The following is a 12,507-nucleotide window of genomic DNA, read 5'->3' as shown; positions in this document are numbered from 1 at the left end:
TGCATCCACTACTGACAATAGATGATGACACAATTTATCTGCTCCCTCTCCCTGCACAGAGCACAGCTTTGACTTGGCTCCAGACTATTGCTGACTATGGTAATGGCTATACTATGCTGTTTACAGAGCAAAAGAAGACAGCCCCAACAATCAAATACAGAAAATAGACTAAAAAAAATCTACAGTCAGAAAATAAAAACAAATAGATTAGAAAAAAGTGATTCATTATCTGGCTTTAAATTAATTCCTTTTAAGACCTAGGCTACAAAAGAAAGGCAAATTAACATCACCTCCAAACTGGGGAATCATAGTTTGGTTAGTTTACAATGAACCTTTTAATGTTCCTGATACTTCTCCCTTTATCATCAAAGCCCTAGAAATGTGAGTCTAAGTCTAAGTTGATGTTAACCCTTTCCTGACATCCGCCGTTATAGTACGGCGGATTTCGGGTATTTAAATATGGTGGTCGCTCAGGAGCTGAGCAGCTGTCGTTGCTGCTGGGTGTCTGCTGTATTATACAGTAGACAGCCAGCGCTAATGTCCGCAATCAGTGCCTGCCCTGATCACGGACATTAACCCGTTCCCGCTGATAGCATTTTTTGATTTTCGTTTTAAGTTTTTGACTCCCCTCCTTCTAAACCCCATAACTTTTTTATTTCTCTGCTCCCAGAGCCATATGAGGTCTTAATTTTTGCGGGACAAATTTTTCTTCATGATGCCACCATTAATTATTCTGTACAATATAATGGGAAGCTGGAAAAAAATTCAGAATGGGGTGGATTTGAAGAAAAAATGCATTTCTGCGACTTTCTTACAGGCTTTGGTTTTACGGCGTTCACTGTGCAGCCAAAATGACATGTCCCCTGTATTCTGTGTTTCGGTACGGTTCAAGGGATACCAAATTTATATGGTTTTATTTACATTTTGACCCGTTAAAAAAATCCAAAACTGTTAAAAAAATTTTTTCTAAAAGTCGCCATATTCCGACAGCCGTAACTTTTTTATACGTCCGTGTATGGGGATGCATAGGGCATCTTTTTTTTGCGGGGCCGGGTGTACTTTTTAGTTCTACCATTTTCGGGAAATGCTATTGCTTTGATCACTTTTTATTAAAATTTTTATCAGAATCAAAACAGTGAAAAAAAAGGCGGTTTGGCACTTTTGACTATTTTTCCCGCTACGGCGTTTACCGAACAGGAAAAATATTTTTATAGATTTGTAGAGCGGGTGATTTCGGACACGGGGATACCTAACATGTATGTGTTTCACAGTTTTTAACTACTTTTATATGTGTTCTAGGGAAAGGGGGGTGATTTGAATTTTTAATACTTTTTAAAAAATTTTATATTTTCTTTAACTTTTTTTTTTGCATTTATTAGACCCCCTAGGGGTGTTGAACCCCAGGGGTCTGATCACTAATGCAATGCATTACAATGCTAATGCATTGCAAAAGATCATCCTTTCTTTTGCAGGCTGCATAGACCAGCCTGCAAAAGAAAGGGATTGCAGACCGGTCGGGGAGCCTTGTAAAAGCTCCCGGCTGTCATGGCAACGTGACGTCAGCCCTGGAGCAAAAATGGCGGCGCCCATGCGCCGCTGGGAAAATGGCATCTACGGCGCCTTTGACCATGGTGCTGGAGGGGTTAATGCCTCCGATCGGTCCGGGGACCAGCACCAATAGCTCTTCACCCAGGGCACAGATCGTGATAGCCGACAGTGCACTGAATTCAGCACACTATCGGCTTTCCAGTGGTATATAAAACCACCTGTGCCCCAAACAATGAAAAGTTCTCTTTAACAGACTCCACGGACTGTTATACCCCAAATCAGCCACCCCACCCCCCCCATACTCTCCACCTCGACTCCAACTCCCCCCCCCCACACACACTTTACTAGCTTTGGCAATGCCAAATATCCATTCGGATGTGCCAATAAAGCCTATTTGATTTGATTTGAAACTGCAATTTTAGCACTACAGTCCTCACAATCATGCACCCTGTAGTTACCCACCAGTGTCCCTCCAACATATGCCGAGGTATAAGTGCACTATTCACACTAGCAATGGAACCCATAGCGAATTAAGGGTCAGTTCACACGTGAACTGCCCGCGCGGGTTTTGACACCAAGAGCCACGTCTCTCTCTTGTCAAAACCCGCCTGCTGCGACCATCGCGGTCGCGGCTTTCCCCTCCGCTGTCGGCTCAAATGAATGAGCCGACATAGGAGGGAGCTGCCGGGGGCCTGAATAAAGGGCATGCCGTTTCTTTTCTCTTGCCGCTAGCGGAAAAAAAAAGCCCGGTGGTCTACATAGACCACCATTGTAAAGGGGCGGATTTTGAAGCGAAATACGCTGTCAAAATCCGCCCCTTTGCCTACGTGTGAACTAGCCCTGAAGAAGACATTTCACACCGCTAGAAGACCGACAGTGTGCTGAATTCAGTGCACTGCCGGATTTCAGGTTATGTGCCTCGGGGCTGGAGATATCAGTTCCATTATAACGGCACCAATCTCAGCCCACTACTGTCAGAAGGGCATTCTTGACAGTCTACCTGGGCTGTGAGGAACGCCCCCTGACAGTATTCGTCCATAGACATAGCTTAGCGTCATCGCTGGGCTGTAAGGAATCCCCTCTGACAGTACAGCATTATGTCAGGAGGGGCGTTCCTCACAGCCCAGCTAGACTGTCAGGAACACCATTCTGACACTGGCAGAGATTCGTAAGGGCACAGATATCTCTAGACCTGGGGCACATGATGGGAAAGCCGACAGATCGCTGAATTCAGACCGCGTGTTCCTGAGGACATAAAGGTCCTCTTTAAGTATGTCTAATCCCAATAAAATTATCTGCAGCGCTCAGTGTAAGGGAAATAAGGCACAGATAGGAGACGGTAATAGATGGTGCTTGAATTTTTTTGGGTACATCATTTACATAGAGATTAAATGATCGAATTTGCAGCACTATCCTTGTCACCTTTAAGGCACTATGCTGTCATCTGTGGGAGAATTTGATTGAAAGTGCTCACCACCGCAAGGGAAACAAATTATTGCACAATTCAATGAAATCAGTGGGTATAAGGCCTAGTATAAGGCTAGGGCTTTATACTAGGATTTAAGTTTTAGGATAAGTTCATAAATCTTTTCTTTTAAAGTTGTTGTTCTAATCTCTCATAGAACTAATATAATACAAGATGCAGATGAAGCACATTCTGACTGGCTCCGTCATCATTCACTTTAATGTAAAAAATAAGATGGAAGTTTTCTTCCAATATTTTGATATTATAAAAGGACTTTTCTGTTTAGAAAGTAAACAAACAAGACAAAGAAAGCTTCCATCTTGTTTTTTTACATTATTGTGAATGATTATGGATGCAGAAACAATGTGCTCTGTCTGCATCCTTCATTATATATGTTTTTCAGTCTATTGTTCTGATTCTATGTTTAGATCAGAACAATGGACTTAAAGAAGCAGATGTGACCATGGCCTTACTTATTTTCAACAGTAACATTCCTTGTCCTTGTAGTTTGACAATGTATAAATGAGCTCCTGCTGCCAGGCATGTCATTATAATAAATGTGAAAGCCCATCCCATGAAAAACTAGGGCAACAGTATATTATAAAGTGACTATATCATAAAAGGTTTTCATTCTGCAGTAATACAATGAATGGAATATACCAATGAGAAGCATTGTTTTCTTTCCTTATATAGTGAATACGGAGGCCATGATACACAAAAATAACACTACTTAGCACTCTGACTTCTCTCTATTTCTAGCGGATATCTCTGCTCTATAAAAGCTACTTCTGCTGAAAGTTCCAGGTTCAGATGTTCAAACATTCTCTACTGTTAACTATAGAATACTGCAACTATTCAATGAGGGGGTTCATTCCTGTTTGGACTAGATCTGGACTTCCCCTTCCAATTATTTAACATGATGGGGGGAGTTTTCTGACGCTAGGTTCACACCTGCATTCAGCTGTCTATTCTGTGGTTTCCGTCTTCTGCATACCAGAAGACGGAAACCACAGACCGGGTCCGGCCATGAGCAGCGGTGAGCATTTTACGCTCTCCGCCGCGAAACCGTTTTTTTTAAAATCCGGACACAGAGTACTGCATGTCCGACTCTGTGTCCGGATTATAAAAGCCGGTTTCGCGGCAGAGAGCATAAAACGCAGGTTTCCGTCTCCTGCTCTGTTTTATGCAGGAAACGGAAACCTGAAGTACAGAGTGCCGGGCGCAGATGTGAACGAGCCCTAAGACTGGTGTTTCATATACCAGTCTTGGGCTAAGCTCATATTACCATTATTTAGGCCAGGGCCCCACAGAGCAAAAACGGCACATTTTGGCTGTGGCAAAAAAAAAGTGCATTTTAGTGAGACCTTAATTCTACTTTGATGTAGATTGTAAGGGCTCACAATGTACATTTGTCCCTATCAGTATGTCTTTGGAGTATAGGAGGAAATCCACGCAAACATGGGGAGAACATACAAACTCCTTACAGATGTTTTGTCCTTGGCAGGATTAGAACCCAGGACTCCAGGGCTGCAGTGCTAACCACTGAGCCACTATATTGCTGACCTTAATTCTACTTTAACACCAGCCCAGTGGTCTTAGGCCTGGTTCACATTTGCGTTCGGTATTCCGTTTCAGGAGTCCACATGGGGACCCCCCAAACGGAATACCAAATGCATTAAAAAGCGGTGAGCTTATAAAGCACACGGACCACATAGAATGGGGTCTGTGTATTTTCTGCTCAGTGTCTGCACGAGTCATGCGGAGAGGAAAGTACTTCATGAACTACTTTCCTCTCCTCATGACTCGTGCTGAAAGCACATGGACCCCATTATAGCCTATGGGGTCCGTGTGCTTTCAATGCTCACTGCTTGTTGATGCATTCAGTATTCCTTTTGGGGGGTCCCCATGCAGACTCCCTGAATGAAATACCAAATGTAGATGTGAACCAGGCCATACTGTTGTAAATCGATTAGGAAAAGATCTCTAAAGATCCTCCATAGGATTTAATTAGTCCCTCGTTGCTTACATAGCAATTATCCTATAGTCTCTCCCAAATGTTTTAGGGGATGCGATGCATTAGGCACTAACTTCCATGTTTGGTGGTCCTGGCCACATGCCCATCGCTTCTGAATAGCCATACATAGAATGACCCAGATTCTTCGGTCAGTCTTTCCCATTGTCGGTTCCATATTTTTCTCCTTATTCTCAAGTTTACCAGCCTTAAATATGCTCAGTTCAAATTACTTCAATACATTCTGATGGCTGTCCAGATCAACTGGAGAAAATCTTTCTTCTCACTGACCGACATGAAAATTGACACAGTCGTACTCCACGAAAAAATTAACACTACGATCTCAGACACACAGCCATTTTTACATTTCTTGTTATGATGTATTTTAATAAATACTTTTTGAAACTAAAAAATGCTGCATTTTACATTACCTCCAAAGTGGATGGGATTCTGGCTAATGCCATTCACACACGGCAGAAAAATATCCACAGTGGAAAAGATGTCAAAAATCACAGCATGTCAACCATATCTACGGAAATGCTGACGTTCTCTGTATAGAAAAAAATAGGGGCAGAAAGTCTGCAAAGGAAAACTCTGCGGACTTTCAGTGAAAAACACTGTGGAAAAAATGTGATGCATTTCCACCTCAGCATATAGGTCAATATACAGATATATAGTGTATATATTTATTATAGTATATATAAGATGTGTACATAGTGTGGGGAAGGTGGCTCGGTAGCAGCAGAGGTGCGGACCCAACCAGTCAGAGACAGGGATACAAAAACTGTAACAAACAGGTTTATTTTAAAAAATCAGCAAAATAAATAAACCTTCACTTCAGGTACAAAAGGAGCAAAATAAATACGGCCTTAACCTCAGGTAAAAATTGCGTGAAACAAAATCCGGCTCGTCTGAGTGCTAACAAACAGTAAATACTAATTGTACATGCGGCTTACTACAAGCTACACAAATCATCCAAAAATAGTACAATACTGTCTCAGCAGTCTCAGGGTGCAATCACATGGAGTTTTGTGGCGCTGTTTTTGCCACAAAACTCGTGTAAAGAAGCAGCACTGTAAAACAGAATCCCAGTGAGTTCTATGGGTTCCATCTTACGCACGTAACACATTGAAATCAATGGGTAAGAAGGCCTCTCATTGAGTTCAATATGTAGCACGCGCAAGACGGAACCCATGGGACTCAATGGGATTCTGTTTTACAGTGCTGCTTCTTTACACGAGTTTTGTGGCAAAAACAGCGCCACAAATTTCTGTGTGAATGCACCCTCAAAGTGTCAGGAACCTCTCCCTCCCAGGAGCTGCTCTGAATTGCAGCCTCTGCAGCCTTTTATGGCCCAGTAATGAGCCTACGACCCACAACTGGGGCTGAGGCCTACTCAAGACCCACCCTGGACCACACATAAGGTAGAAATCTGAGGGAGATATACTGGGACTCCAGTTCTCTGCCAGTCACCTTCTCACAATAGATATTAACTGAGGATGTCTGTAAAGCACAATCACACAACCTGGTTCCATGAAACAACAATTTCCAGGAATGTTATGTTCACGTGGTACTTTTTTTGCTCAAAAAGCATGTGTTTTTATTAGAAAACTACAAATGTTTTGTTTCTCCTGGATGAGCCTTTTACTGAGGAAGTAGTTTCTGCAGCCATTCAGTCCTCCCGTTGAGCAAATCCCCTGGCCCTTTCCCTCACTATTGTCCAGGTATTTAACAGTTTTGACTCAGTTCCCTGTTGGCTCTAATTACAGTACTCAGAAACCTGTTAGGGGGGCATTCACACGGAGTAACGCGGCACTGATTCTGCCACGATAACTCGAGTAAGAATCAGCGCTGCAAAACAGAGTGCATCGGCACCGTATGAACTTACCCTTATACATGTTTCAGGCACTGCCCATTCACCTCCCATAATACTTCTCCACTCATGTTTAGTTGTTATTTAGATGGTTCGTGCACACAATAGATTACGGTTTTGGATACTGACACAATGTAAAAAAACAAGTGGAGTATGTGGGGGGGTGAGGCGCAGGCATGCCGGATCGTTGACTATATTACTGACCTGCGTTTTTATTGTGCTTTCTACTCTGGATTCCAGACCACCATCACCCCATAACTATAAAGCTTACATTCGTGTCGGCAGACTTTTTTTGTATTTTGAATACGTGTACTAGAGGTCTCGTTGCTAGGGTCCTGGGCCATCTCAGTCCTCTCTTTTGCAGCTCTATATTCCCCCAGATGCTTATATACCGCTAGAAAGCCGACAGTGCGCTGAATTCAGCACAATGTCGGCTTTCCCGTTCTGTGTTGACAATATCAGTGCTAGACGGTCAGGAACAGAATCTGACAGTGGGCACAGACAGCTTTCTAGCGTTATACAAAACAGTATGTGCCTGAGGATATGAAAGGTCCTCTTTAAAGTACAGGAAAGGTCCACTTTGTCTCATTATATACCATTACAAAACTGTCCATGCGTTGAATTGATGACTCTTTCAGTTATGTTTGTAGGCTCCCTTGTTGCAGAGATATTGGTTTTGGCTACCAATATGAATGAGTTATCGAGGTGCTAGCCTTATAGCTCACCTCATTGCTGAGTGGTGGGTGACCTCCCCCTTTATTCTACAAGATTATAGAAGTTTACTGATAGGGGGGCAATTCCCACCTCTCAGTGATGACGCTGAGTTATAAAGCGGGCCAATTCAGTACAGTGATATTTGTAGCCAAAACTAATACTACCAGGGGCGTAACTTGAGGGAGTGCAGTCGCACTGGAGTCTCAGAAGCCTTAGGGGGCCCATAAGCACTGGCATCAGATTGCAGCTTCTATCTGGCCCATAAGCCAAGAAGATCCACAGATTACCCTAACCACACTAAGGTTGAATAAACTCCTTAGCCACCATAACCATCACTAGCAAAAATTCGCTTTAGGAATGATATAGGGGGCCCCAGATAAAAGATTGCACTGGGGCCCACAAGACTTAAGTTATGCCGCTTAATACTACCAATATCTCTGAAGATACCACCATAACTGAAAGTGTGCTGAATTTAACTGTAACTCCAGCCTAAAAGTGGCCATACATATTAGGAAACAATTATTTGGCCGATCATTTAAAATGTAACTAAACTTTTTAACAACTAAACTAAACTAAACTTTTTGTCAGTATTGTATCATTAATAAATTTTGTAATATACTTTATTAAATTTTTTATACATTCTGTGAAATCCTACATTTTCTCATTCTTTCCCTTGTTTTCTGTATTGAGAACGGTTTCTGCCTCTCACTGAATGTTACTGTGTATGGGTGTATGGGGCTGTGTAAGAGGTAGAAAAAATGGGGGTAATTTCAAACAGTTCTAGCTTGGACATTAAAAAACGTTCAAACTTGCTTTTTGTGTTATACGAAAGAGGAGATTTTCTTTGTTCATGTGAGGTTGCAGTGCTATCTACATTATTTCCAGAGATATCACTGGTTGAAAACACAGTCAGAATTGGAATTTTTATATCATATATATTATACAGCTGCATATACATATTCTAATCCTGATTACTATATGATAGAAAATTCCCAATCCCGACTGTGTTTTCAACCAGAAATACCTCTGGAAATAATTTAGCTGGCAGCTTTAGAGTCAAAAAAGACCTGAGCAGCTCCCATTCATCTCAATGGGAGTCGTCTTTTTTGGTCAGGATTTGGAGGCGGATACGGCCTCCAAAGCCTGACCAAAAATCCCCGTGTAAACTTACCCTTACACAGCCCTGTACACAGTAATGTTCGGTGAGAGGCAGGAATAGCTCTCAATAAAGCAAGGAAAAAGTGAAAAAAATGCAGGATTTCACAGAAAGGATGCCAAATTTGTTACAAAAGTATATTACAAAATTGATTAAAGACACACATACTGCCAAAAATAAATAAATAAATAAATCAAAAGCTGGCTGAAAGTTTAGTTATGCCTTAAAGTGTGAACAATCAAGATCATCAAGATAAATAACTAAGCTTCTGGATCAGGGGAATGGGCAGTTTTATAAAGAGTCTGAAGAAAGGGGCAAATAATTACTTAATCATGCCATCCCTTTCATAGCTAAAAATTTCCAGCACATCAGATAGTTGTGGAAGAAAAAAAGATTGCTGTTGGGCATAACAAATGTTTGTTAGTAGTATTTTTTTTTTGCCATTTCAGGAGTATAAAGTCTAATTTGTAGAGCAAACTTTAGGGTTCTATGATTATATTATGCAAAATGTACTACATCTCATCATGAAGCCAAAACCAGGGGTGGAGGCTAAAGGTAGATAAGGATAATGGAAAGATCTAGATCTATTTTGTGTTTGTGCCCCAGCTCTGGTTTCGGATTACAAACACCGATGCAAAATACAGATCACAATGATCAATGACATGTTAGTAAATACTTAAAGGGGTTGTCCCATCACAAGGATCCTATCTATACTGCTTGTTAATGTGAATGTAAGACTTTTCCTAAATACATTGCTACAGCAAAACTACTTTGTCCACTATATCACTTTATTCATTTTTTTTTTTTTACACATCCCTTGACTTATCTGGTCATAAGTCAAGTGATGTATCTGCTGCTCTGAGGGGGGAGGGAGGAGGGGCTAAGTACACGGGAGCGAGCCTGGAGGGGGGTAGGGGCCACCAATACAGACCCGGCATCCGCTGTAATAGAGAGGCGGATGCCGGGGAGTGTAGACGCCGGCACAGGTGAAGCCAGCAGCAGCAGGAGTGATGCTGATATTCCGGAGGGGAGGGAGGGGCGGAGGAGCGGAATAGCAGCATCGCTCCTGCCGCTGCTGGCTTCACCTGTGCCGGCGTCTACACTCCCCGGCATCCGCCTCTCTATTACAGCGGATGCCGAGTCTGTATTACATTGTGAAGGCTGTACGTCCGATGCCTAATGCATCGGCAGCGCACTTGCAGGGCCGCTGGCTTTGCATATGTAACCCCGCCCACCAATGACACAACAAAGCCGGAAGACAGAAGAATTTACTGCAGCGAAGAGTGGTGAGTATGCGACGTGGGAATACCCCTTTAAGGCTAAGACCCCTTGTAGTGTGCCACAGCCAAAAAGTGCTGGGGAAAAGACTGAGGCCAAAATGCTTCTCACTTTTTCCAAAAAAGAAACAGTTTTTGAAACACAGCATGTATGTTGCCCATATTTTTCTGCAATGTCTGGATGGGATTAGCAAGAACGCCACCCACTTTTCAGGTACTGTAAAATGTAGGGAACTCTTTTATACCATACTTTCAAATATAAAACAACTATTCATAAATCAATAGTACAGATGAATCTGAGAAATTTTGTAGTATATCTCTTTTTATATATTTGGTTATTCATTTATTACTCATTATTATTCACTCACTCTTATAATCCCCCTTCACTCAGGCTGCAAATATCAACTACAACAAGAGCTCGCACTCAAAAAACACTGATACACAAGACGAGCAAGATTTTGCTGTCATTCATCCTACTAATATTATAAATGTGAACGTTTGTGTGTTTGGATGTTTGTTACTCAATCACGCAAAAACTGCCGAATGTGAATGAAATATGGCACATAGATAGTTTGTATCCTCGATTAACACATAGTCTACTTTTTATCCCGGTAAATGGCATGGCTTCTCGACTGTTATGCATTTATGTTCACATACTATATTAAACTGCTCTTGGCAGCAGGTTGATAAAGCCAGGTCTGTTATCTCTCTATATAAACACACAGCTAACTGTTGGTCCATTGTGTACATGCATTTGCATATTATCTGATCTGCTCCAGGCAGTGCTGACACACTGGATGGGAAAAGACTTAATTCAAACTGGCAGTTTGCTAATTTTAAAAATGCCGGGAAAAAGAAAAATCTAATTTGTCTCAAAATTCTAAAACAATTAGAGAAGTTAGCCAGAAGTAAACACACTTCTCCTCAAGGGGAGCTCTCCACGCCACCTCCATCTTTGTCAGTAATGACCTCTTCATACTCTTTTTCCGGAGCAGGTGTCAGACTTCTAGGCCTCGGGCAGAGCAGACTGCGCATGCCCACAGGCCACAAGAAAATGGCCGCTTGCACAGTATTGTAAGCGGCCATTTTCTCGTGGCCTGTGGGCATGCGCAGTCTGCTCTGCCCGAGGCCTAGAAGTCTGAAACCAGCACCGGAAGAAGAGGATGAAGAGCACGTTGCTGACGAAGATGGAGGCGGCGCTGGAGAGAGTTCTTTCGCAGCATTGGGGATGCCCCCAGTGCTGTTTGAGCGCTGGGGCCCGACCCCAATGCTGCAAGAGAACTCATTTGCATACCGACAAGAACCGAGATTGCTATGGAACGGCGGTGCGGAGAAGACAACGAAAGGTAGAAAAAGAATAGCCTTTCTTAAGGCTATTCCAACGTGTTACTCAGAAAAAAAGGGTTTGTATGATAGGATCCTGTCTGACCCTCCTCCTCCTTGGATGTTCCTCGGGCCAGATTGCTGCTGCATTTGAATTCTTGGACATGCGCAGTTCCGCTCCTTTCAAAATGGTACTGTGCATGTCCGAGCGCCATTTTGGTGTAGCTTGCTATAGAACAGTATACTGAGCAGTATGTTGAGTTCTATAGCAGGCTACAACAAAATGGCGGACATCGCAGTACCACTCTGAACGGAGTGGAACTGCGTATGCCCGAGAATTCAAATGCAGCAGCACCATCTGGCTGGAAGAACATTCAAGGAGGAGAAGAGTCAGACGGAGCACAAGCAATGGAGGGGCGTGAATAAAGTTATGACATGGGGGGGGGGGGCTCAGAGGCCCTGGGGAACGCTCAGTGGGCTCATTTACATAAAGTAATTAACCAGGAATACAACGGAATGGCGCAGAGAATCGAAAAAAAGAAGGTAATGGTAGAATAGCCTTCTTAAAGGCTATCCAGAAATGTCTATCTCAAAACCACTGACATTAACGACAGAATCCCTTTCATATCCTTCATTTATATATGATTAAAGAGTAGTTAACGTTTGAAGCACTGTATGTGATTTGTCCTTTCCTTTCACTCCTTTAATTATCAACAAACTGGGGAATTTAAGTCTGTAGAAGTGCCGGTCATCATCCCATTGTCTGTAATCCTACTGACTGGGAGCAGGACGGCGTTCTGAATGTAACCCCACACAACGCTAATGACATAGTACAGTTAACACAGTTCATATGATAGTACAATTGTCTTATATGTGATCAGCTGAGCTGAACTTGGCAATGTCACCCAGCTTAACGTCAGTCACAGTCCGACGTATTTAATGTCAGGGTCAAACCCATGTAGGGCCAGGAACCGCAGTGTTTACGCAAAACTCAGGTTACTGCTCTCACCACTCCCTGAGCTCGAGTGCTGGTGCTAGTTCACAATACAAAAGTTACAGAATTTACTGACCTTGGTCCAGAGTATGCCACAGACCGAACCTGACAGATCTGCCACTCACTGACAAGGACAACAGGATCTG

The 12,507-nt window shown here is 42.7% G+C and overlaps 1 protein-coding gene across 1 annotated transcript in view; it reads right to left on the bottom strand.

Moving 5' to 3' along the window:
• Positions 1-12,507, bottom strand: part of PRICKLE4 (prickle planar cell polarity protein 4) — a 34,824-nt gene extending 22,317 nt beyond the window's left edge. The window contains exon 1 of the mRNA XM_075264317.1: positions 12,438-12,507. The gene's annotated coding sequence lies outside the window, so the exon portion shown is untranslated. The remainder of the gene's footprint in view (positions 1-12,437) is intronic.

This window comes from Leptodactylus fuscus, chromosome 2, assembly GCF_031893055.1.
Source record: "Leptodactylus fuscus isolate aLepFus1 chromosome 2, aLepFus1.hap2, whole genome shotgun sequence".
Lineage (NCBI taxonomy): Eukaryota > Metazoa > Chordata > Amphibia > Anura > Leptodactylidae > Leptodactylus > Leptodactylus fuscus.
This window is presented reverse-complemented; position numbering and strand designations above follow the sequence as displayed.